The sequence below is a fragment of the Rattus norvegicus genome, chromosome 4 (assembly GCF_036323735.1).
Source record: "Rattus norvegicus strain BN/NHsdMcwi chromosome 4, GRCr8, whole genome shotgun sequence".
Taxonomy (NCBI): domain Eukaryota; kingdom Metazoa; phylum Chordata; class Mammalia; order Rodentia; family Muridae; genus Rattus; species Rattus norvegicus.
The window spans coordinates 184,254,266-184,281,760 of NC_086022.1; the positions used below are offsets into that span (position 1 = coordinate 184,254,266).

General features: G+C 37.3%; 1 protein-coding gene across 7 annotated transcripts in view; it reads left to right on the forward strand.

Moving 5' to 3' along the window:
• Positions 1–27,495, forward strand: part of Bicd1 (BICD cargo adaptor 1) — a 153,950-nt gene that overhangs the window by 45,375 nt on the left and 81,080 nt on the right. The gene's annotated exons all lie outside the window — the stretch shown is intronic.

Here is a 27,495-nt window from a genome sequence, read left to right on the forward strand (position 1 = left end):
TTATTTCCATTTTCTTATATCTGTCAAGACTTGCTTTGTGACTGAGTATGTGGCCAATTTTGGAGAAAGTTCTAAGGGATGCTGAGAAGAAAGTATATTCTTTTGTGTTTGAGTGAAATGTTCTGTACATATCTGCTAGGTCCATTTGGTTTATAATGTCAGTTAGCTCTCTGTTCAGTTTTTGTTTATTTATTGGTGAGAGTGGAGTGTTGAAGTCCTCCTACCACTATCAGTGTGTGAGAATCACTTTGTGATTTAAGCTGTAGTAGTATTTCTTTGACACACTTGGGTGCCTATGTGGTGAATAAATGTTAAGAATTTTAATGTCCTCAGCAGATTTTTTTTCTTTGAGTACTTTCTCTCTTTTCTGATTAGCTTCAGGTTGAAGTCTATTTTTTTTCAGGTATTAAAATGACTACATCAGCTTGCTTCTTAGATACATTTATTTGGAATATCTTTTTCTATCATTTTAATCTTTATTGTTTCTTTCTCTCTTTCTCTGTATCTCTTTATGTGTGTCTCTGCCTCGTGTGTGTGTGTGTGTGTTTATTAAAAACAACTATCTTGCTATATATGTGTGTGTGTATATAACCCTAACTATATATATATATATATATCAACATTTATTCCTAAATTAGATAAATAATGAGAAATTTCCCCTTTAAGGCAAAAAAGTCAAGATAAAGATGTCTGCTTACTGATGTCCAAGATTTAATGTCCTCCTGAGTAGGAAGAATGTAATACGTTGTAGCTCTGTTGAGTACACTGTCAATACTAATGCACACATTGCTTGCTGACTGTGATCTCTGTGTATGTGATGAGTATAGAATGATCAGTTACCCAAAAAGGAGGAAGCACATGGTTAGTGAGGTGCCCTAGTTAACTGGGGTTAGAGGAGCTGAATTTGTGATAGGCAATAGTTTACTGTTATACCAGTCTTTCCTATAGCTTTTTATCTTCTAAAGGTGTAACAAATTCCTCTTATTCTTGCTGGGAAATCTGATATATTCATCTTTCAGGGCTTTGGCAAATGATTAGTGTTGTTCGCAGAAGGCTCTGACATGATTCATTCCTTTTTGTGCTTACCCCGTGGCAGGCACAGCTCTAGAATCAGGATTCACTGATAAATAGGAAAGAGGACATCTTTGTACTTATGGTACTTAACAATCTCAACATTGATTACAGTGGTTTCCATTCCGTATTGTGCGTAGTCTGTCATCCTCACTTCAGTTTCTTATCTTTGAGTAGGTGTTGTCAGGTTGTTAAACTTTCCCCATGTTGATAGACAGTACATGTCCCAAATACCAGTAGTCTAAAATGTAGTAGTTCACCCTGTTCAGTTCTCAGTTGTCCAGCCAGGGGTCCTTCTCTGATAGCTGAGCATTAGGTGACTATTATCTACCATGACTCCCAGTTATACCTAAATTTCTAGTTGGATTCCTTAAAACTATACCCTGACAACCTGGTATAGTTAGGTATAGGCCTGGTATAGGCCTTCTCCATATGTACTGCTGAGGCTCTGCTAATCTTTTGTCCACCTAGCTGTCAACTGATAGAATATCAGTTTGGGTGAGTTACCTAGTAAATGGTCTCTTGGGGGTTGGGGAAGAAACCAAAAAAGCCTACTGGTTATGCTCACATAAAATTTAACTTTTCCTTAATTTTGTTCATTTTCCCACAAATGCAATAGCACAAAGATAGATTTTAACATATCCAAAGATAGCACTGCTTCACCCCGAACTTGATTTTTTTCTCCTTTTATGGAATATCTAGCTCGGGTGTCACTGTAATTTTATTCATGGAAAAAATTATTCAAATGTATGTAGTTATTAGATGTAGTTCCCTAAAGTGTCCTAAGAACTTTTATATACTTATTTGAAATAAATATTGATGGGATAAATGCATGTAAAATTTTCAGAAACTGTTTTTTCCACAAACCTTAACCAAAACTTCGAGACTATTTTCATATGAAAACAGAATACAGACGTCTAGTTTACTTATTCCCACAGAGCCTTCACATTCTGAACATATTTTAATCTTGTTTACGGCATAAATAAAAGTGCATCATCACATTTTTTCCTTTGGTTGTTCTTTGTTTCCCCTATGACTTTATAGAAGTTCTTTGTTATAGACTTCACTGTAGTTTTCCTCTCAGAAAAGTTATTTAGATAGACGTAGTTCCCAGATAAATTTACCTAAAATTTCCTAAGAACTTGCATAGTTTTACGTGCAAATAAACATTGATTGGATAAGTGGATGTGCATCTTTAGGAATTGTTTATTTCACAAGTTGTCTCAGTGTCAAGAGATCATCATCACTTTGTTGGTCTTGAAAATAGCTTTGCTTTCTATACCTTTAAATTTTTAAATGTTTTAACATAAAATATACAGTAATTATACAGTCGAGTAAATTTAACTTTTTATTTCCAATCTATATTCTATTTTATGACAGGAACTAAATTAAATGTAAATTCTTGAATTATATTTTTTAGTTAAATTTACTGTAAGTTATGCTTTATTTTCTGAAGCAAATATGGTTATGGTTTATGTTCTTCTAATCGAATAACCAATTATAAACATCCTACTCTTTGAAATCTGATGACTTACTGTGTTGGTCTATAGTCACATCTTTTCCTAGGTTTTTTCCTGCTCCACTGATTTATTTGTAGTAGAGTATCATTTAAAAATGATTCTGATGGAAAATTTTAAAATAGCAAAGACTTTATTTTTCTTGTTTAAATATAATTATCTAGTTATTGTCAAAATTTTGTTTTTAAAATTTTTAAATTATTTTTATGAGTGTTTTGCCTGCATGTATGTGTGTACACATGTATGCCTGGTGCCTGCTGGAGTCAGAGAGGGTATTGGATATCTTGGAACTGGAGTTATGAACCACCAAATAGATGCAGGGACTCAAACATGAGTTCTTTTCAAGAGAAACAAATGGTCTTACCAAATGAGTCATCTCTCTAGTCCCCATATTTTTGTTTTTAATATGAGAAAATTTGAATCATTTGTTATTGAAAGTCTAAATGAAAAAAAATCTTCTGATTCAAAAGTATAGAATCTACTTTCACTTACATAAATACTCATATTTTTCTTTCCTTCTTTTCTTCTCTCTCTCTCTCTCTCCCCCTCCTCCTCCCCCTCTCTTTCTTTCTTTGTTGAGTCAGGTTCTCTATGTATCCCCAGCTGGTCTAGAACTCACTATGTAGATCAGGTTGGCCTTGAACTTAAAGATATCTGTTCACTTGCTTCTGTCAGAATAATGGCATGCACCACCATGATGTTGGGTCCTTTTTTTTTTAAATATGAGTTTATGGATATATATATATATATATATATATATATATATATATATATATATCTCCCATTTGTGGTTGAGCACTCCACATACATATTTTCTCTTTACTATGACCAGTGTGAGTTTCTGAAGTAACCACTGTTCACTGATCAAAGAGACTTCTCTGATGAGGTCTGCAAACTCGCCCTTGTCATGAGTTCTCGGCCAAATTTACAGTACCAGGCATGTTTTTTCTCCTGCAGAGCAGGCCTTAAATCCAGATTGGTGGCACTGTTGCACCCATGCACACATCCTGCCATTCCGGTTGTTATTTTATCTCACACAGTTCTTACCTGGCAAGAATATTGATGACCTTTTCACCCAGTAGCGTGCAGAGCACTTTCTGATACTTTGAGCAGATGGAAGCTTTGAGGTTAATAACAACTTAATGTAGTGTCTTCACCAAAGTTCTGTTGGGAAGAGGAATAGCCTGTATTGTTTTGGGATCTTTGGTATCAGCTACTTGAGGGAAGATAGCCTGCATCTGACACTGGGCTTTTTGTTTTGCAACGTATGGCTCTGGGAGGAGCATTATACACTGTGTAAGGTAACTCCAACCAAGTTCTTTTATAGTAGGTTTCAATATGCCTTAAAAACTTCCCTAGCATTAGCTATCTCTCCCCTCGCTCCCTCTTTTAACAGAGGGTAGCTCCTTTTGTTTTCTCCTCCCTTTCCACCGCTCTCTTAGTCAGGGTCTCATTGTGTAGCCCTTTTGGGGACTCAGTATGTAGACCAGGCTGATTGTGAACTCACAAAGATCCAACTGCTTCTGCCTTCTGAGTGCTGGGATTAAAGTCCTGCACCACCACACCTAACTTTTTTCCTATGTAAAGTAGGACACATGAGAAATATAAGATATTAACTAAAAAGAACACTATATTTTTCATAGTTTTGTAAAGGTCACTGAAACATAAATAATAAATCTGTAAGGATTTTTTTAGAGGACTCATTCCCCATTTTGAAGAGACTTTGCCTAGCAGTTTTCTGTGTAAAACCATTTGTAGAGGGCAAAAAAGGTCTTGCGCACACAGATGTGCACTGAAGAAGCCAGAAAAGTTAAACTCACACCTTATCTCTTTGGTGAAAATGAGGTGTGTAGCTGCTCTTCTTGGAATGTTAGGAATGATGTACTTTTACAACCCAGTGATCCTTTGTTGTCTGATGAAAGACTGCCTTTATTTTCCAGAATTTGTTTTTACTTATCCTGGACACTTTCCACATGTCTCGAGCATTGCTTCTAGGCCATAAACCACTCTTATGAGTGATACCACTTGTACTTTACAACAGCCTAAATGACTTCTATGTTATCTTAGGGCCTGGTCAATCTTGACACCCACAGTTAAGCTCCCTAGAGCCTAAATCTTGGGTGTTATCTCTGAGTAAATATTACCCATTTTGTGAAAGAAGTCAGATAAAACACATCTTAAATCATTGTATACTTGGGATTTTTTCCTAATTGTGCTGTGCTTAAATATGGCTAAAGTAAAATGATCTGAGTCAGACTTTAAAAGTCCCTGGTCCAATACTGATTCCAACAAATTTGAGCAGAGCGAGAATTTCATTCTTGTTTTTTCTGTGGGTCTTTACCCTCTGGCCTGCTGTGACGCCTGCAGGGAACCAGCACAGTCATCTGCATGTGTCTTTGTAGAAACCAGGCTGTGTATCAAATAATAAAGCAATTCTGTGGAGAAACCCATTTGCACCAAGCCTGGATGCTGCTTTTGCCAGAAACAATTCCAAGATCTTATTCATATTTTAAATACATTGCAAAATCAATTTCTAGATGAATTTCACCTTACAAAGTAAAAGCTTTGTGTTATTGGTATATTTATGATTCAGTATTAACTAAAGTTGAAACTGACAGAGAAATAGCAATTCCCTCTTAAAATAGATAGTATACATTTTGAAGTAAATTGTTTTTCTTCCCACCCAGTGCTTAAAATCTGGTGATGTGATAGGTTATATATTTAAAGAATATAATTTTTTGCTTCCTTGTTTCCCAGTGTGTTAATTCAACTAAAATTGGGGTGATAAAATACATAGTGATAATACTATTAATTGAAAGATCGTGGTAATAGTGTATTAGGTGAGGTAATTAATATCTCTGGAATAAGATGGAGAGTATTTATTTTACTTTTGTTTTTGAGACACTCTCACTATGTAGCCCAGGTTACTCCTATATCTTCCTGCCTCAGCTTCCTGAGTGCTGAGGTAACAGATATATGTGCCTCCGCAGAGACATACTTAATCCCAGCCCACGTCCAGACTGGATTCTCATTTGTTCATTCGTGCCTTTTATGAAGCAGCAACCCCATTAAGTATAGATACAGACTTCTATCTCTGAAACCTCAGTGTCTGGCTTTGTTGCTCCCCTCCATAAACTAAGTGGATTCCCTTCCTAGACCTTGTAGTCACACACATAAGATGTTTTTCCTGATTCTATTTTTCTGCCATGCTCAGGGTTGATGTCTTCATCTCTAGGCCTCTAAGGAATCTCAGCTGCATGCAACCCTCCATCTATTCAGGCACCAGGCACACAACCTGCTTACAGTTATGTGTTGTGACTTTTGGCTTCGTGATTTTACTTTGTCAGATTTTTAAAAATGCTGTTCCTGGGTGTTTTTATGTCGTCTACAGAGGACTTTCTAGGCAAGTTACTCTAGTTCTGGAAGCACACAGCTTCCTGGAAGAGTCTGAAATAGAGCCTGCCCTTTTTCTTTAGCTAGTTATTCATCATTCAAAGATTACCCATGTATAAACATTTTATCAAAACAAAAGCAAACATTAATTGATTGTGAGTTTATAATATTATTTCATTTAATCTTACAATAGTATAGTTAAGTAAGTTACTTTATTTTCTTAGGTTACTCTGTGTTCTGACTTTTTTCTATTCTGACTTTTTTTTTTACATAATGTATTTTAATTAGAATCACTCCATTATCCTCTTTAAAACGGAAGGATAAACATCGAGCTTTGTGTTGCCTGAGTGTTTAGCTTGCCTATGATGTAATGCCTAGTGCGGCCAGAAGAGGGCGACAGATCCCATAGCATCGGGGTTACAAGTGAGCCACCATGTCGGTGCTTGGAACGAAACCCAGATCATCAGGTAGAGCCACGCTCTTAAGTATGGGATCCATTCTCCAGCTTTCTTTCATTTCCCCTTTTCCTCTTACCAGACTCTTCCCAGTGCCATCCCGCCTTCCATGTTTTTCTTCGGTGTATCCTCCACTGTATTTAGAGTTGTTTGAATGCCAGCATTACTGGGTATTATTTATGTGTGCAAGGGCAATTTGACACTGAGAAATATGCTATGCGATCACACATGTGTGAACCAATGAGTCTCACTGGGGTTGTTATGGGAGCCTGGGTACCTTATCAGTTTTTATACCACTTAAGACAATGTTTCTCTTTCCCATGTCTACCATTAATGTCCCATAAACCCTCAAAGGGAGGTAGGGCCCATGAGCCACTCCTCCTTCTGTGACAGGGTGTTGACAGGCCTAATCAGACAGATCTTGAGCAGGCAGCGATAGTTGCTCAGAGTATAGCCTTGGCTTCCATTTTTATCCCTTGCTTTTGTGACTCCACCCTACATTCAACTATCCAGCCATTGAGCTGCTAGATCAGGGAGGTGGATATATGTTCCCGATCAGCTTGAGGCATCACAGACACCCTGGTTCAGTAACCCGAGAAAAGAACTAATAGAACCACTTACTGGGCTGGGGGAGGCAAAGCTAAAGGACTCTCCCTGGGTGCCTCTGGCCGTGCCATAACCGCCCCAGGGAATTATGGAGCCACCCCCTTCCTCCCCAGTTATTTGTATGACTTAGGGGGTAAGAAACCAGTAAAAGTCCACATCGAGGACGAGGACAAGAAGACAAGAAAGACACTTTCTGGGGCTGATAGAAGTAAGAACAGAGCTGCAAGGGCTGAGAGAATTGATAGCAGAAAAAGTGGTGTCGTGGACCACAGATAGGGACCGACTGATGGGAGCCAGTGTCTTTGCACTTTGCCAGTGCTGTGAAGAGACACCTAGTGCTAGGATTAAGCAACTCTGACCCAAACCTGAGCTGGCTCCAGGAACCGGCGTTAGGCCCCAAGGGAGAGCTTCGCGGTCCGGTCCCAGGACGATTTCCCAGAAACAACCTTGATAAACTACTGCTCAGGAAAACCATAAAACTACTGACCGAAGGCCACCTGGGCCTCTAGGAAACGAAGGTACCCTCCCGGGATGATTGCTGTTACTGTCATCTGCCCTCTAAAAATGTACCAAAGGTGCTGGTAAGGTAGATCGGGATCACCGCCGGTCTCTTGCTTGAAAGACTGCTGAAGTTCGATCCCGGGAGTCTCCTGGCAGGTGAAGACCCTCTGGGGCTTTACACTAGAAGGCAACTCTTATAAAAAGAAAACATCCACCTGGGGTTGGCTTACAGTTTCAGAGGTTCAGTCCATTATCCTCACATAGACATGGTGGCAGGCAGGCAGTCGCTAGCTGAGAGTTCTACATCCAGATCCAAGGGCAGCAGAAGACCTGTTCTGACTTTTAACTGTTTGTTGTGCTTGGTATTTACACTCTGTGGACATTGAAGTTTTCTTTCTCCATTTTGCTATAGCTTTAGAGGAGAGAGTAAAGATATTTTCAAACCATTTTTACTCAGAAGTTAGAACAAGTGAAAAGCCAAAAAATGAACTTAGGAATAATTTTATCATTTGAAGAAATGCACAAAGATACTATCATAATATTTATAGAAAGTTGTACTTAAACTTCTTTTTAAGATTTATTTTTTGTTTATGATGTTGAGCCATCTCTCCAGCCTCCAGCCCCTACCTACTCCTGTTTGATAGAAAAATTAACAGCTTTATTGATGTAGAAATTTTAAACTAAAATTTTCTATTTGTGTAGAGTAGCATGATATATTAAATACGTAAGGGTTGATCATATGATTTTAATTATAGAAAGCAATATACATCAAATAAAATTCTACTTTTTACTAGTTTGTCATGTTTAATGCCATGTTATATACTAATTCTGACAAAATAGCTTATTTTTAATATTATTTTTTTGTTTTATTAACATGTAACTATTAGAAGTTATCAAAAGTCATTTATTTTATGTATATAAATACAAAGCAGCTGATTATCGTAACACTATATATGAACAATTATGTTTTCAGTTCATTTTAAAATTTAGCTAAGCCACAGATTCTGTCAAAAATATAATTTTTCATCACTGGCTTTTAAAATAAATTAAATTTTCTTAGTCATTGTTTTTAAGTGGAATTTACCTATTCTAATAGAGAAAAGCACTGATCTATGTAACTTTAGTGCAATTAAAATTTCTTCCAAATTTATGTGCACCTCATAAGTTCAGTAAAAGCAAAACAAGAGCATCCGATTACAGAGGAGTGATCTGATGACCTGTTTGGGCATCATCACTGTGCTTGTGGGAACTGTGATGTGAGTACTCTAAGATGCTCTAAGTCTGTTTACCAAGACTCATACTGCAGCTGCTTTTAATTATTTACCAATGTGAAACCTGAATTTTGCCAATGATCAAGAAGGAAGATGGTGGTAAATGCTGAATATGCCCTTTTGATTTCAGTTGTATGTGGGGGCACACTTGATTTCCATTGATATGAATCCTTTTGTAAAATTAAAATTTTTACATTTCATGCTTTGATGCCATTTCTAGACTATACACATGCTAAAGAAATGTTTCTCTTTCAATTTTTGAATAGCTGTAACTCGAGGTCTATGTTACTGTGAATAAAATTATTTGTTTTTCTTATACATAAATTTATGTTCTGAGCAGATGATTCCTTTGCAAGAAGTCCCCACTGTATGGTACTGTATGTAATACAAGTTTACTGACAAAGGAGATTTATACCATTTAGATTCATAAAAGTTTTAGAAATTGCTTTGAGGAAAAAAGCTAGAACTACAGAAATAAAAGCATTTCTATAATTTATCATCACTCTTGGTAAATATTTATTCTTACAATTTTATTTGCCCAATGCATTGGAAGTTAATTAATTAATTACTTAATGGCACAAGATTTTTGCTTTGTAGCCCAGGCTGGACTCAGATTTGTTAACAATCTATCTACATTAGTGCTGCATGTTGGTTAAATTTATTTTTTCTATTTCTATTAGCATTTTGGTATTAATTTAAAAATTATAGTATAGATGTTGTTGTAGGACTCCTAGAGAAAGCTGATACTTTAGTATACTGTGAAATGTCTGTCCGTGATGAACTTTTCTACAGTGCTTTGCAAGGGACAAGTGCATTAATTTTAGTTTATGTACACCGTATGACTTTGAATAATGAAGCATTGGTGATAACTGAGGTGTCATAGGGAAGATGGTTGTCTTCTATCCTTTTTAAAGACCCAATGAGAATTTGTTTCAAAATAGAAAAGGAACCTAAACCTTCCAGAGGAACAAGGTGAAGAAATAGGATTCTTTGAATGAAACGTTAGAAATAGGTGAATTGTGGGAAAAATTGTCTTCCAATTTTTAAAATTTTCATTGGTATATAATATTTAGGACACAAATCTTTGACTTGAGAAATGTGTTTAATGGTTATAATAGTTACTTTCTTCACAGATTAGACAAAATACCCAACAGAATCAACTTAAGGAAGGAGAGATTTACCCTGGCAATTTGAGGTGATACCATTTTTCATGTGAAAGAAGGCATGGTGGTGTGGTGCATTTGGTGGTGGCTAGGGCTTGGGATCAGGAAGCAATGGAGACTCAGGCAGGAACATGGGCTGGACTATACCCCAGAAGGTTTGTTCCCTCAGAGACAGCGCATGCACTAGTGAGATGTCACCTACTAAAGATTCTATAACTTTCCTAAATAATGCCATTGGCTAGGGACCAAGTTTTCAACATATAAACAAACTGGGAACATTCTGCATACAAACCATAAAATAATTTAATGGAAAGCTCTACACATAGATCAGATAAGTTCCTGTTAGCTACATGTCTGTGGCCTATGTAACTATGTTTTAGAAATCCACTGGGAGCAAAGGGAATTTGAGGCAGACACCTCAAAGAACTAATGAGAAACCCCAAACACTGAAACATGGGCAATACCATACATGATTTAGGCATAGGAAAGGACTTTCTGAATAGGAGTCCACTTGCCTGAGAAGTAAGGCCAACAATTAACAAGTTGGACTTCATAAAACTAAATGCTTTTGCATAGCTAAATTAAGAGTGAAGAGTGGAGAGGAAGTCTAGGAATGGGAGAGAATCTTTGCCAGCTACATATCCAAGGCAAAATGCACTTCAGACACAGGGCCCAGGACCTCTGAGTTGGAACTGACTTGAAACCCATCTCCCTGAGCACTAGATTTCATTGTACCAGAAGACACCATGCATCCTTCCAAAGGCAGAAAGCAGCCATCAGTGCTACCCAGCTATGATGCCCATGAACAGCAATGGCCATCATGGCACAGTAATCCTCAGGGTGCAAGAGTGGCACTCACATCTTGGCAGTAACTGGACTTAAGCTCTCTGAGTGGACTTAAGACTTTTTCAACAAGAGGAAATTTATGTCTAGTTAATGGAAACCTAGCCAACTACCCAGGGCTAGGGAAATCATGGATTTTGGAGAATCTACAACCTCCTCTTACTAAACCAGCATAGTTCTTAACTTCATTATAGTATTTGTCTTTATGCCCACAGACGAGTGTAGTCCTCACCCTGCATCAAGGAAACTTTTCTTTGCAACAGATAGAGACTGTTAGAGAAAACCACGACCCATCAAAATGTATAGTCATGGAGCCCAGTACCAATGGATACATCTGCAGTGCAACTGCTGTATCTAAGGCTCAGAGATTATTTCAGAAAATGGGGCAGAAAGATTTTAAATCAAGGGGATCAGGGAGTTTGCTATGGGATATTGTCTCTTAGGAATGTCAGAATCCATGTCTCACCAACGTAACTGTCTAAATATGAGCTGAACGTGGACGACAACTGTAGACTTACTAATGTGGACGGGGTGCTGGGGGCCTTCCCTGGCCAAGGGACAGGTGGTTGCTGACAAGGTGGCTTGCAGAGGTGGTAAGGAGTGAGCGAGGGGAGGGAGTCAGGCGATGGTCAGGGGAAACCCCTTAGCTCTGACTTACTAGCTATCAGATTGCTTTTTTATCTATACGGGGTTCAAAGAACAAAAACAGACCAATGATTATCCAAAAAAGGACAGATTATATGTTTGATTTTTCATTACATGTCCAGTTACAATTAGAAAACACAAACAGAACAGATTGTATTATAATTATTAGCTCTATAACCCCAATCTAAAGAATTTAAAGAATGTCTCCTCTAAAACAAACACATTATTATCCAACAGCCTGCGTTTAAGCTTGCAGTGTTTGTGGTTTTAAAGCACTCCTGGCAAACAGAAAATATCTGAACTGATCGTTATGAATAGCAAACACTAATACCTAACTTCTCTTGCTATGATTTTCATCTAAACTATAGAATAGGAAAAGTTTAGCCAACCTATCTTATTCCTTCAGGAGTGTACTCTGTATGACCCCCTATCTTTAAACTACATTTTCAGAGAGCTCTAAACCTATAATTAAAAAAGAAGACCTTGAATCCGTAACCTGTTCTTCTGGCCAGTCAGAGTTTGCCAATTGTCTCTGTTTATCCTGCACCAATTACACTGTTTGAACTTACTCAGGGGCCGATACCCCACAAAGATTCCTGGAGTAATGGCCCCATCTAGCGTGTGCTTATCTGTCCTCAATGATCTCCTGTGCATAAGGAAGATTTCCAAATAGTGGCCAGATAAAGTTAATTTTAGGATTTTCCTAAAAAGACTCAGACATATTTTTTCTTAGAAAAAAAGTAAAAAAAAAATGAATCATAATGCAGAAAGTCCCCAGGAGTGCAACATGCAGAGACCAAAACCCAAAAGTTAGAGATGGAAGGACAGCAACTGCAGCAGTCTGCTCAGCTTTGCTGGAATTGTGTCAAACAGCTATGCTGGCTTCATGATTCTTGTCCTTTCCAGTGGATATGGCTATTCCATGGTGGGGGAAATGAGGGAGCCCAGGAGGCCTCAACTCTACAAAAAGAGCTATGGGCAACTAAAGAATGACAGAGAGAGAGAGAGAGAGAGAGAGAGAGAGAGAGAGAGAGAGAGAGAGAGAGAGAGAGATCTTCTCTACAGAAGAGCACATCAGTCTGCTTTCTGGTATCAAATGGTCAACCCTGAAAACATGCATACAAGTAACATTATATGGACTGAGCACATGGTACTTTTGTATTTAGGAGAAAGAGAGAAGGGGGGGAGAGCGTGCGCGCGCGCGCGCGTGTGTGTGTGTGTGTGTTTATGTAACAACAATTCAACAATTAATGAGAAAAGACCATGAGTTTGGAAGAGAGTCCAAGGAGAGGCATATGGAAGGGTTTGGAAGGAGGAAAGGGAGGGGGAAAATTATGTAATTACAATATAATCTCAAAAATAAAGGAAATAATTAAGAAGAAAGACACAAGTAACATGAAGCTTGGATGAGGTGGGCTGCTTGCCTTGATGGAGATGCACCAGCAGCCTGGATTTTCAGCACGTTGAAGGTTCAGGATATTGTATATAGCATGGATAAGGAGGCAGGTTAGCTAACCTTTGTACACTGTGATCATGCAGTCTTCTAGGGTGAGGAAGTTGTGATTTATACTTTTAGCATATTTTGTTTTTAGCTAAAGGTCAACTGTACTCACACTCAGACCAGAGGAAAGCCTAGCTGTTGCTGTGAGTTTGAGGCACTGGTGCTCTTGACCTGGCCGTGTTCCTGTCAGGGATGCATGTTGACACAGGACTCATCCACTCTCCACAGTCTCATTTCTATAGAACCGAGTTCTGTGATTTTCAATGAGATTTGCTCAATTCCAGAAGATTATTTGTAAATTACTTGCTAGGAATCTATTGCATGTGTAAATCTGTCCAGATGCGCATGTATCAGTCAATAATGGCTGTTCCTTTTTCAGCTTTTACCGTCTGACAGGAGAACCAGAGATCCTGCATCACTACCCTACTAGTACAGTTTTCTTTCTAAAATCTGGGAAATAATTTCATAAATAAAGAAATCCAAGAAAAATATTTTATCGGGTTTAGATGATTACTTATTTCACATTTTATACCACTTACATGAATATTTTATTATTGGTCACAAATCATAAATAAGTTATGTTAAAAATTTGTGTGTGTGTGTGTGTGTGTGTGTGTGTGTGTGTGTGGTGTGTCAGTGATAGACAGGAAATTAGAATACCCTTTTTGTGTTCTTAGTCTCATTAGTAAGACAATTTGAAAAGGCACTCAAATTCAAGCTCAAGGACAATTTTACCAGAGGCAAGCTATAAATATTTTAACCTCTGCTCAGAGGATGAGAACCAAATGAGAGAAGGAAAACTGGCATGATAGCCATGCACATGGCAGACAAGTAGCCACTGCTTGGGCTTCAGACATGTGCCACTGCACTTAGCTTTTATATGGATGCTGGAGATCAAATTCAGATCCTCATGCTTGTGCAGCAAGCACTTTACCCACCCACTAAGCTATCTCCCAAGCCCCGCTGATTCATATACATACATACATACATACATACATACATACATACATACGTATGTACGTAATACATACACACATACATGCATACATATATACATATTCATATACACATACAGACATATGTACATACATACACACATACATGCATACATACATATATGTGTATAGTTTGTTCAACCAAAGCTAGAACCTCTTGTGATAATCAACAGCTCTTAAATTTCAGGGACTCATAGGAGCAATAGTTTGATTCTCATGTTATTCACTCATTGTGAGGAACCAGGACATGTCATTATTCTGAGACACAGGTTGAAGCAGCAGCTCTTCTCTAAGACCTTGATAGTCTTTTAGCAAAAGAAAAAAAACATACAATAGAAATGTGAAATGGCTCTTAAAGCTTCTATTGACAGTGATGCATGCTGTGTCCTCCACAGTTTATAATTTAAGTCAGATGGGCAACTGCGGATGTGCATTTTTATTTGCCAGAGAGGAATGCCATACCTCACACAGCCAAGGTTGGCATCAGTGCAGTGGGGATATGGAATTCTTTCATGGTGAGGATCAGTGCATATTTCTGATTAATAATGCAGTGCACTACATGTACAAATTCTCCATATTTTGGTGTAAACAGATTCTTATTTGTTTGCATGACAAGGTCTGAGATTGGCAGAACCTGTAGTAGAGGGTGTTCCGTGTTCACCACTACCTCTCATTTTGTTCCTTGAGTTATAGGGAGATTGCATTCTCAAATCTTTATAAGTCTAGAAAAATATTTGTGGCTATTAGAGTCTAAGGAGGAATGATGAAATCCAAGATGTTCTATCTCTCTTCTCCTCCCATCCTTCCCTCTCCTATTTCTCACTCCTTTGTTCCTGCTTACTTTTGCCATTGGTGAGGTGGATTCAGAAAAGACTGTTTCTCCAAATCTAGTGTTATAGCCAAGAGACCAGAAATGTCACTGGAACAAACACAACAAAGTGTTAAGACACTGAAATTTTGTGGTTCATTGTTCACTGTGCTGCTATGTCCTGACCTTGCTTTGTTGTTACTCAGTTGTGAACATTTACTGGGGTGTTATAAACTCACTACTTAAATGCTCAAATACAGACCTAAAAAGTAGAAGTTATATTTTTACTCTAAAACTATAAAAAATGTGACTGAAGAATTAATTTTTAATTTTCTTTTTAAAATTAATTGTAACTTAAATGGTCATATGTGGCCAGTAATTACTGCTTTGAACCACAGAATTCTAGGTAGTTAGAAGGTTTTTTTTTCCTATGTGAAATATAAATCTTGGCTGTCAGAGACCAGCTTTGACATCCAGGGTAAAATGAGGTGGGGCATGTTGTCAGCAATTGACTGGGCCAGACCAGAATGCTTCCTGAGGGGCTGATGAAGAATTCCTTTGGGAGTCCACAAGAGGCTTGTGAAAAACTTCTTAGAGACCGTAAAAGGCCACTGAAAAAACTCTTTGAGGGGTCTCAAAAGGCTAGTAAAAAAAAGAAAGAAAGAGAAAAATGGGGGAATTGATTCATTCTCTCTCTCTCTCTCTCTCTCTCTCTCTCTCTCTCTCTTTCTCTCTCTCTCTGGATGGATGAAGCAAATTTCAGCAAGTTCCAACAACTTCACACATACACAGACAGACAGACAGGTTTTACATATATACACATACACATGTTTGTTGGGTGGAGCAAGGCTTCAATAAGCAGGATCCAACCATTTTACATACATACATACACACATACATACATATATACAAACATGACATAAATGACATACATATTGGGTGGATGGACTAAATTCCAACAAGTAGGCTCCAACAACATTTTATTTTTCCCACAGCTTATATATCCCAACAAAATCTTCCAAGCAGTATAGAATTACAGTGTGATTACTTTGTTTTTCTTCTAGTGACTGATTATGTAAAAACAATATGCTCCCCAATACCTTTACATGAAAAAACATTATGTAGTACAGGTTAAACAAAATCATTTCCAAGAACCCGTGTACATTCATAACTGACTAGCAACTTATGGGTTAACAAACTGTAAGCAATCAAGGTAATTTTTCAGCCAGTTTCTGCTACCGGCTGGCAGCAATTTGAAGTTACAAAGAAAAGATCTTAAAAAGTAATCTTATAAAAATCTTAAAAGAATCACATATCTAAATTTTATATTAAAAAATCAGTCACTTCTACTCTAGGTCCTCAGAATATACATCTACTCACCAGAAATTTTTATTAAATCATATCAGGAAGCTGAGGGCAAAAATCAATACAAGAAATCATTACCTAAATTGATAGTCCAGGCTCAGTAAAAGTTACATCAGTCAATGCTAGTTAGACTGCCATTGTTCTTGTTCCCTGACCTCAAAAGTCCCTAGCTCAACTATTAAGAGTGTGCCTTTCTGAACTTCAAATTGCTCCCTAAGATTTTCTCTATCAGAGCCACTAGCAAAAATATACTAACCTAACTTCACTAACAATTTATTCTTCTAAATTCTTTCTAAGGGTCATGGTCACTACTAACAATCTACATCTCTAAGCTCGTTCCAAGGATCGTAATTGAATCATTAATCTGCTCCAGCAGCAATGCCTGAGAAAGATCAAGCATTAGTATTGTGAGTGCCAGTGATATTGCAGAGTGAGAGGCTGGAAGCCCCTTAGAGTTTTCATACAATTCTTAGAATAAGAGGGATATGAAGGCATCAAGCAGAGCAAAACTCTACAACAGCATGAAGTCCTCAGGACATGGAGTCCTCAGGGCAACGCCTCTCTGAGGTGCACCCATCCTGATTGTGCTAACCAGTAGGCCACATTCCAGGAGTTCTAAAGCTGTTTGTTGTTCCTCCCACATGGCCCTCAACATTTTGCACAATGTCAAAAACCTAAAAACAAAATCTGTTATTGAGATTTGTATTTTTTATATTTAGAACTATTACAAAGCTGGAGCTAAGTGATATAAAATATTGAATTAGGAAACAAAACTACCTGAGTTACAGTATCTGCTTTCTTACTGATTATATATTTGAGCAGATTGTGAACTGAATGTGTCTCGGTCTATTCTAAAGCAAGCCTGTAGGCTTAAGTAACTTACACTCTTTACAAATCTGTGGTTGAAAATTCTTCTATTTCAATCAGACTTTTCCTCCTTAACTATCTTTTAATCACACTTGCATTGGTATCAGACTGCATATATTTGTGTCAATATATTCTAATTCTTTATCCCAAGAAGTACTTGCCTAGGAAAATAAGACAGTAAGTTAATAAATAATTCCAATGTTTGCTTTAGGAAACTCTTACAAATCAATTTATCAGGGCAAACATTTTGGTCTTTTGGGCAAACAACTTTCATGTTAGAACAATGGGTTATTCACTTGGGCAAACAGTTTGATAAGTATGTGGAAGAATAATAATTATGAATTGTGTTAAAAGTGAATCTGCACAGTTATTTCGCTTTACTATCTAAAGGTGTAGCGGTGAGTTTGGGCTGTTCCCCTTTGTTCTCCTGGCGGATCGCATGCGTGCACCTGCCTAGGAGCTATCTTTGAATCTGAGAATGAAAGACATACACACATTAGCTTATTTTTAAAATGCGTTGGCCAACTCAAAGGCCGGGCACTCCTAAACCTTCCCCTGCTATGCTATTCCAGGCCCAATCAGGAAGTGGCCAGTGGCCAGTTACCCGAAGTCTCACATGGCTTGTTGGCTTTATCGCCTGCCACTCCTCAGTCCCATCTTTCTTCTCTGAGTCATGGTAATTCTGCATCTCCTCCCTGATGCATCCTAGCCATCCTGTCCTGTCACCCTTTGTCCAGCCATTAGCCTCTGGCATCTTTATTGATCGATCAAAAATCATATGCTCATAATAGTCATCCTAATAAATATAACTTTATGCAATACACATGCATTTCCTTAAGGTTATAAGTTAAATTATCTTCAGTTTGAAATTAGTCAATACAGAGCTTCTTTGACATTATCCTTCTGAACTTTAAGTTACATGTGGTTTCACAAGCATAGCATGTGCAGATATAATTTTGTCTATTGTGTAAATGTTTTTGTTCACTGTACTCTCAAAACCATCAAAAAGAGCTTTTGCATTTGTTTTTGGGGACACGGTCTTACCATGCAGCTAGGCTAGCCTTGAGCTTAAAATATTCCCATCTCAGCCTTTTAAGTACTGAGATTACCAGTATGTGCCACCATGCCTGGTGAAAATATGTCTTACTGTGTCATGTTTTGGCTCTATGTTCTGAATTCTTAATTTTCTTGATATTCCTAAGTATATCCATGAATTCTCTGTGTAATTTTAACTACAACACAAGCCTTAACACAAGTAAGAAGTTTGAAATCTCAATGACAAAGTACTAGAAATGAAAAACATAATTTTAGAAAAATCATAAATATGTGAAAATTAAACAACACATTCCTAAACAACCACTGAGTCCTTTCTCCAAGCCCTTGGTAAACTTGTCACTCTCAGCTAGAAACTTTCTCCTCCTCTTCCTCCTCCCTTCTTCTTTCCTCCTCTTCCTCCTTCCTCATCTGCAGTTTATTGCCAGTTATAAACCAGTATCAAAGGTGCCTTAAATCTGAGCCCTGGCGTCTCCAATTAGTGAGTCTGTGATTCAAGACAATTTTAATTTCCCATGTTTTGTTCTTCCAGAATTTCAGGCCCAGTTATTAACTGTCACATCCATAGTGTATTTAGATTGTCACTGATAGTCTCAGTCTTTCTGTTATCGATGTATGCTCTGAACCTTTTGATATAGCAACACCATAACTCTATGTAGGACAGAGAGATAAAGATATATGAATATGTGAGGTCAGCAGAGGCGAGTCATAGAGAAATAAAAATATGTGTTAGAAAAGAATATTTCTAAGAGTTCTTGTGAATCTCTTGCAAGAAGCTACCCCAGGGCCAGCTCTAGCAGCTCAGGGGTTTCAAGGAGGAAATGTGGAGTCGACTAAAGAAGACACAGAGACTTATTATGGATATAGGAAGCTCTAATTTTCTCTGCTTTTATTTTTTCTCTTTTATCCTTCATTTACTACTCAGAACAAAAGTCTTTACGTAGAAAGAAGTCACATCACAGTCACAAGTCATATATTCAAAAAAATTCCTTAGAAACCCACATGTGGTTAAACATCCCCCTCCCATTTTTCTTCCCATAATTACATCTTTACCTCCAAAGGAATAATTCTTTCATTATTGGTTGACAAAGTTAAGCAAGCCAAATATATTTCAGCCATTTTTCTTGTCCTGACTGGCAGCAGTTTGCAGTTACTGTGTGGCAGACTTCTGTTTTTGTTTTATTCTACAAAGCTTTGCTCAACTGGCCTAATTAACCATATACTTTCTTTTTCCCACTCATATTAGGGTCATTTATTTTCCTCTTACAACTTTATTTTCTTGAAGTGTATAACAAAACCCTACAGTTTCACCTGTAAACTACATAACCAGAAGACACAGACCTAACCAATTACCAGAACTTGGCTATCTTTGATCACTGGCCTATCTCCCACAGGAAAGACTTGAGGGCTTACAATGCCTGAAACTCCCTGTTCTTATTTTCTATTCCCAATAAATCTTGCATCCAGCTGGGAAAATGTATTTTCTAGGCTTATTGCTCTCTTCTCTATATCCGTCATTAGAAGCCCTAACTGCCCCTGTCTTTAAACTATTCCCAGAGTTCAACTGAATCATCATTCAGTCTAAACAACATTGCCCTGGGAAGATCATCACTTTTATTATAAACTACAGGTAAATTGCCCAGTGGAGAATGGGGATCTTCCATGAAATAATCACACCATGCTAAATACAAGGAGAACACAGACAGCACCAAGCATGATGAGGCCTAGCAGCAGTGAGTGGCATTCTAGGCAATCATTTCCCCCACCCCTCCTGGCTTTGCCTCTCTAAGCTACACTCATCACAGCTCTGCTAACAGGTGAGCCATACTCCACAAGCTCCAACGATAATTGTGGTTCCTCTAGCATTGTCATTACCATAGCTACCGACAATAATTAGAAGTCAAAATTATGTAAGATATAACATTATTAGGATTAGATCATAAGAGGCTCATGGAGGGCTGGAGAGATGGCTCAGCGGTTAAGAGCACTGACTGCTCTTCCAGAGGTCCTGAGTTCAAATCCCAGCAACTACATGGTGGCTCACAACCATCTGTAATGGGATCTGATGCCCTCTTCTGGCGCGTCTGAATTCAGCTACAGTGTACTCATCTATAATAAATAAATAAATCTTTTTTTTAAAAAAAAGAGGATCAGGGAGAAAAAAATTTAAGATGCATAGTTTGGGTTTTCTGTGGCAATTCTATAATCATAAGTTTTCAGAATTTTTTTCCTTTCCCATTTGTAGTGCTGGTTGCATAACAAAAAATTATGTCTCCAAATGCTTCTGTGCTGTAGCCATCATGTCTGTAGTCTATACTGGAAGAAAATAGATACTTCAAATGATTCAGTTCATTTTACACAGCTTCTCTACCTTCTATCCACTAACTTCTGTTTACCCCTAGAAAACAATGAAGTTGTAGGGAGAGTAGCTTTGTAGCTTGGGAAATTGTTACCCCAAAGAACATCAACATCATTGAATAAGGAGTGGGAAGATAATATGTCAACAACTCGTACTCCTATTTACCATGGCTTACAAGGCTAGAGATAAAGGGGTAATGGGGTAACTTTAGTTTAGTCAAACCTATGTCTTAAATTGCCTGTCTTTTGTTTGTTTATTTGTTGTTTGTTTATACTCTTCCTATTGATCCTGAGAAAAAGTTTTAAGTATATATTTTTGTGGTTTTTGTTTTGTTAGACAGAATCTCACTATGCAGTGTAGGCTAGCCTTACTCCAGTCTCCTGAGTGTCCCACACTTGCCTATCTTTTGCATTTACTTGAAGTGGAAACTAATACTTCTTTGGAAAATTAGTTATGTTAAATAATGTTTTGCGGGGCAACACAGGTAAAAGGATGTCTTGCTAAAGCAAACATGTGAAAGAATATTTTCCTGGAGCAGACACAGGTAAAAGGATGTTTGGATATAGCAAACACATGAAAGGACTCAGGATGAACGAGTATAAATATAACCCCTCAGACCATGGGAAATGAGCACTGAGCTTTGCTTTGGTTTGCTCCGTCTCACTGTTCTTCGCTAAAGACATGCATGTATTGATTTGCCTTTAACATAATGCTCTCTCTTACTATAAGACATTATTTTGGGCCTAGGCAGCTTTTACGAATTGAAATAAAAGATCCTGTTTTACAAACACAAGGAGAAACACTCAAAACACATAGCCAATGCATATTATTAACCAATAAGACTGCAAACGCCAAATTCAGAACAAAGAAAACAATAAAACCAAGAATGTTTCATTTCTTCTTTTTCTTCTCTTCAAACGTGTGTGTGTGTGTGTGTGTGTGTGTGTGTGTGTGTGTGTGCGCGTGCGTGCTCAGGTTCAAGGTTGACAATGGGGTTCTTCCGTAGTTGATCACTACTTTATTTTGGGGAAGGGTCTCTCAGTGAGCCTCAATCTCACAGATTGAGACAGACGGGCTATCCAGCAAACCTCAGGAATTCTTTCATTTCTGCCCACTTCTTCTCCCCCCAAGTAGAGGAATTTTAATCCAGCAATTTGGCTACTTGGGCAAAGGATCATATCCAAAGACCCAAATCTGTGTGATCTGTATTTTGCTCCCCCTTCTAAGAAGTACTGAAGCATCCACACTTTGGTCTTTCTTATTCTTGAGCTTCATGTGGTCTGTGGATTGTATCTTGGGTATTCTGAGCTTTTGGGCTAATATCCGCTTATCAGTGAGTACATATGTGTGTTCTTTTGTGATTGGGTTACCTCACTCAGGATGATATTTTCTAGTTCCATCCATTTGCCTATGAATTTCATGAAGTCTTTGTTTTTAATAGCTGGGTAGTACTCCATTGTGTAAATTACCACGTTTTCTGTATCCATTTCTCTGTTGAGGGACATCTGGATTCTTCCCAGCTTTCTGACTATTATAAATAAGGCTGCTATGAACATAGTGGAACATGTGTCCTTGTTATATGTTAGAGCATCTTTTGGGTATAGGTCCAGGAGTGATATAGCTCGGTCCTCAGGTAGCACTATGTCTAATTTTCTGAGGAACCTCCAGACTGATTTCCAGAATGGTTGTACCAGTCTGCAATCCCACCAACAATAGAGGAGCGTTCCTCTTTCTCCACATCCTCGCCAGCATCTGTTGTCACCTGAGTGTTTGATCTTAGCCATTCTGACTGGTATGAGGTGAAATCTCAGGGTTGTTTTGATTTGCATTTCCCTGAAGACTAAGGATGTGGAACATTTCTTTAGGTGCTTCTCAGCCATCTGATAATCCTCACTTGAGAATTCTTTGTTTAGCTCTGTCCCCCATTTTTTAATAGTTATTTGATTCTCTGGAGTCTAACTTCTATATATTGGATATTAGCTCTCTATTGGATGTAGGATTGGTAAAGATCTTTTCCCAATCTGTTGGTTGCTGTTTTGTCCTATTGACAGTGTCCTTTGCCCTATAGAAGGTTTGCAATTTTATGAGGTCCCATTTGTTGATTCTTGATGTTTGAGCATAAGCCGTTGGTGTTTTGTTCAGGAAAATGTCCCCAGTGCCCATGTGATCAAGACTCTTCCCCACTTTTTCTTCTAATAGTTTGAGTGTATCTGGTTTTATGTGGAGGTCCTTGATCCACTTGAACTTGTGCTTTTTACAAGCCAATAAGAATGGATCGATTTGCATTCTTCGACATGCTGACCTACAGGTGAACCAACACCATTTGTTGAAAATGCTGTCGTTTTTCCACTGGATGTTTTTACTTCCTTTGTCAAAGATCAAGTGACCACAGGTATGTGGGTTAATTTCTGGGTCTTCAGTTCTATTCCACTGATCTACCTGCCTGTCTCTGTACCAATACCATACAGTTTTTTTTAATCACTACTGCTCTGTAATACAGCTTGAGGTCAGGGATGGTGATTCCCTCAGTTCTTTTATTGTTGAGGATAGATAGTATTCAATTTATTCTAGGTTTTTTGTTATTCCAAATGAATTTGCAAATTGCTCTTTCTAAGTCTATGAAGAATTGAGTTGGAATTTTGATGGGGATTGCATTGTATCTGTAGATTGCGTTTGGCAAGATGGCCATTTTTACTATATTAATCCTTCCAATTTATGAGCATGGGAAATCTTTTCACCTTCTGAGATCTTCGTCAGAGACTTGATGTCCTTGTCATACAGATCTTTCACTTGTTTGGTTAGAGTCACACTGAGGTATTTTATTTTATTTTTGACTATTGTGAAGGGTGTCCTTTCCCTAATTTCTTTCTCAGTCTGTTTATTCTTTGAGTAGAGGAAGGCTACTGATTTGTTTGAGTTAATTTTATATCCAGCTACTTTGCTGAAGTTATCAGGTTTAGGAGTTCTGTGGTGGAATTTTGGGGGTCACTTAAGTACACTATCATATCATCTGCAAATAGTGATATTTTGGCTTCTTCCTTTCCAATTTGTATCCCTTTGAACCTCCTTTTGTTGTCTGATTGCTCTGGCTAGGAGTTCAAGTACTATATTGAATAGATAGGGAGAGAGTGGGCAGCCTTGTCTAGTCCCTGATTTTAGTGGAATTGCCTCAAGTTTCTCTCCATTTAGTTTGATGTTGGCTACTGGTTTGCTTTATATGGCTTTTACTATGTTTAGATAAGGGCCTTGAATTCCTGATCTTTCCAAGACTTTTAACATGAAGGCACGCTGAATTTTGTCAAATGCTTTCTCAGCATCTAATGAAATGATCATGTAGTTTTTTTCTTTGAGTTTGTATAGTGGATTATGTTGATGGATTTCCATATATTGAACCATCCCTGCATCCCTGGGATGAAGCCTACTTGATCATGATGGATCACTTTATTTGATGTGTTCTTGGATCAGTTTGGGAGAATTTTATTGAGTAATTTTGTATCGATATTCATAAGGGAAATTGGTCTGATTTGCTTTCTTGGTTGGATCTTTGTGTGGTTTAGGTATAAGTGTAATTGTGGCTTCATAAAAGGTATTGGGTAGTGTTCCTTCTGTTTCTATTTTTGTGGAATAGTTTTGGAGAGTATTGGTATTAGGTCTTCTATGAAGTCTGATAGAATTCTGCACTAAACCCATTTTGTCCTGGGCAATTTTTTTTTTTGGTTGGGAGACTTTTAATGACTGCTTCTATTTCTTTTGAAGTTATGAGACTGTTTAGATGGTTTATCTGATCCTGATTTAACTTTGGTACCTGGTCTAGAAAATTGCCCATTTCATCGAGATTTTTCAAGTTTCGTTGAGTAAAGTCTTTTTGTAGTAGGATCTGATGATCTTTTTGGATTTGTTTCTGTTGTTATGTCTCTCATTTTATTCCTGATTTTGTTAATTTGGATATTCTCTTTGTACCCTCTAGTTAATCTGACAAAGGGTTTATCTATCTTGTTGATTTTCTCAAAGAACCAGCTCCTCGTTTTGTTGATTCTTTGTATAGTTCTTTATGTTTCTATTTGGTTGATTTCAGCCCCGAGTGTGAATATTTCCTGCTTTCTACTCCTCTTGGGTGTATTTGCTTCTTTTTGTTCTAGATTTTTCAGTTGTGCTGTCAAGCTCCTAGTGTATACTCCCTCCAGTTTCTTTTTGAAGGCACTCAGAGCTATGAGTTTTCCTCTTAGCACTGCTTTCATTGTGTCCCATAAATTTGGGTATGCTGTGCCTTCATTTTCATTAAATTCTAAAATATCTTTAATTTCTTTATTTATTTCTTCCTTGAGCAAGTTATCATTGAATAGAGCATTGTTCAACTTCCATGTGTATGTGGGTTTTCTGTTGTTTTTGTTGTTATTGAAGATCAGGCTTAGTCTGTGGTGATCTGATAGGATGCATGGGACTATTTCAATCTTCTTGTATCTGTTGAGGCCTGTTTTGTGACAAATTATATGGTCAGTTCTGGAGAAGGTACCTTGGGGTACTGAGAAGAAGGTATACTATTTTGTTTTACGATGAAATGTTTTATAGATATCTGTTAAATCCATTTGGTTCATAACTTCTGTTAGTTTCTCTGTGTCTCTGTTTAGTTTCTGTTTCCATGATCTGTCCATTGATGAGGGGTGTTGAAGTCTCCCACTATTATTGCATGAGGTACAATGTGTGCTTTGAGCTTTAGTAAGGTTGCTTTTATGAATGTAGGTGCCCTTGCATGTGGTGCATAGATATTCTGAATTGAGAATTTATCTTGGTAGATTTTTCCTTTGTTGAATACGAAGTGTCCGTCCTTATCTTTCCTGATAACTTTTGGTATAAAGTCTATTTTATTCCATATTAGAATGGCTGCTCTAGCTTGTTTCTTTGGACCATTTGCTTAGAAAATTGTTTTCCAGCTTTTTATTCTGAGGTAGTGTCTGTCTTTGTCACTGAGGTGTGTTTCCTGAATGTAGCAAAATGCTGGGTCTTCTTCACATATCCAGTCTGTTAGTCTATGTCTTTTTATTGGGGAATTGAGTCCATTGATTCTGATAGATATTCAGGACCAATGATTGTTGCTTTCTATTAGTTTTGTTGTTAGAGGTGGAATTATGATTTTAATTGGGAAAAGGGATATGAAATATAACTGGTATACTTAGGGCATCAGGAAATAACACAATGATTTAAAGAGTAATTTCTTTTTAATATGCATTTAATATCCAAATATAAAAACAAATAAATATATAAATACTATTTTATAAATAAAAATACAAAAATTATAAATATTTTATAAGTATAAATAATACATGTAAATATATATTACTCTCAGAAAGAAAAATTCTAAGATTTGTAGTCATATTTTTTCTTTAATAGTACATATGTTTAAAGATATATGTGTATATTACAGAAAGTAAATACGTCTATGTTCATTAAATTCAACTTGAGAATGAGTTCACTCTTGTTCAAATGTTGCCACTCACATGACTTAGAAGAGACTTTCAGTTAGATGCAGAAAATTCAAAGAATTGAATAACTTAATGAATAAATACAGCTATGTCAGATTCCTCTTCTTTTTCAGTGGAACTCTCATAACTTCAGGACCTTCTGAATACCAGTGAGATATCATGGGATATCCTTGAAGCATACAAACTTAAACCATCATGATTTATGGCTGACTTGGCAAAGAGTGGGAAAGGAGTGACATTAAAGAATTTGAGAGAAATTGATGGTTTATACAGAAAATAATTAAAATCTGTATTTTATTTTATCTGCAGAAATAAATTTCAAGTAGATTAGCAGACTTAAACATTAGATTATAGCAACAAAAGAAGCAATACTGTAAAAAAAAAGGAATAGATTTTGCAAAATTGTAATACAATTACAAAAGCAAATTGCATCAGACTACATAAGGAAGGCTTCCAACATGTAAAATTAAAAATATATATATACAAATCTTTTAACAGATGTATAGACATGGGATGAAGTATAAATAAAATGAAAAGTGTGGTATTTAGATTGTGTTAATTTGGGCAGAAGCTGGGAATGTAATGAGGGAGATAGGAACAATAAAATGTGGACAGACTTTTGGGGCTAACAGATTCTGCTGTAGTTTTTTTTTAAGTAATAAACATGTTTATTTTTGTTGTATTTGTCATAAGTTTTCTTTTGTGTGTATTTAGCATATAATGGAGTTCTGAAATACCTCAGATAGTTAAAAAGGGAATTTGTTGAACAATTCAGAGGTATCCTTTACAAACTATCAAGAAGAGGAAAAAAATTGTGACTTGAGAGATGCTTCATGCTCTTTCAGAGGATTGGAGCTAAATTCCCAGCATCCATACTGGGATGCTTCCTGTAATTCCAGCTTTGGGATATTTTATGTCCTTTTCCAAACTCTGAAGGCACCTACACTCACATATGCACAGACAACTGTCTAATACACACAATTAAAAATAAAGCTTAATCTTTAAAAGAAAGAAAAAGCTTTTCCAGATTCAGAAAGATAAATGACACATATAGAGCCTATATTTATTACGTGTAGAGCCTATATTTTATATTTGTGTGTGTGTGTGTGTGTGTATGTGTGCGTGTGTGTGTGTGTGTGTGTGTGTGTGAGAGAGAGAGAGAGAGAGAGAGAGAGAGAGAGAGAGAGAGAACTAAATGGGATCGTGAAAGGGAAGGAAAGGATTTTAAGGGGTAGGAAGTAGAAAAGATGGTGGACATGAGTAGGAGGTTGAGTGAAGGAAGAGAACCACTGGGAGGGAGGGGAAGAGAGCATAGGAGAGGGACGTGGGGAAAATGAACAAATGAGAACAAGGAAAATGATACACGTATAAAGATGCCACAATGAAACCCCATTACTTTGTATGATAACCTAAAATTTAATAGCAAAAATGAAAAACTTAGGCCTTAAATTGACATATATTTAATTAGGAAGCTATTGGGTATTGTTTTGTGATGAAAAATTTCAGGAGTGCTAAATTAACTTAGAGGATATTTTAGAAGTATTGAAAAGTACGGTCCATGCTGTCACTGGTTGTTATGGGCAGGGAAGCTTCTTTTGCAGT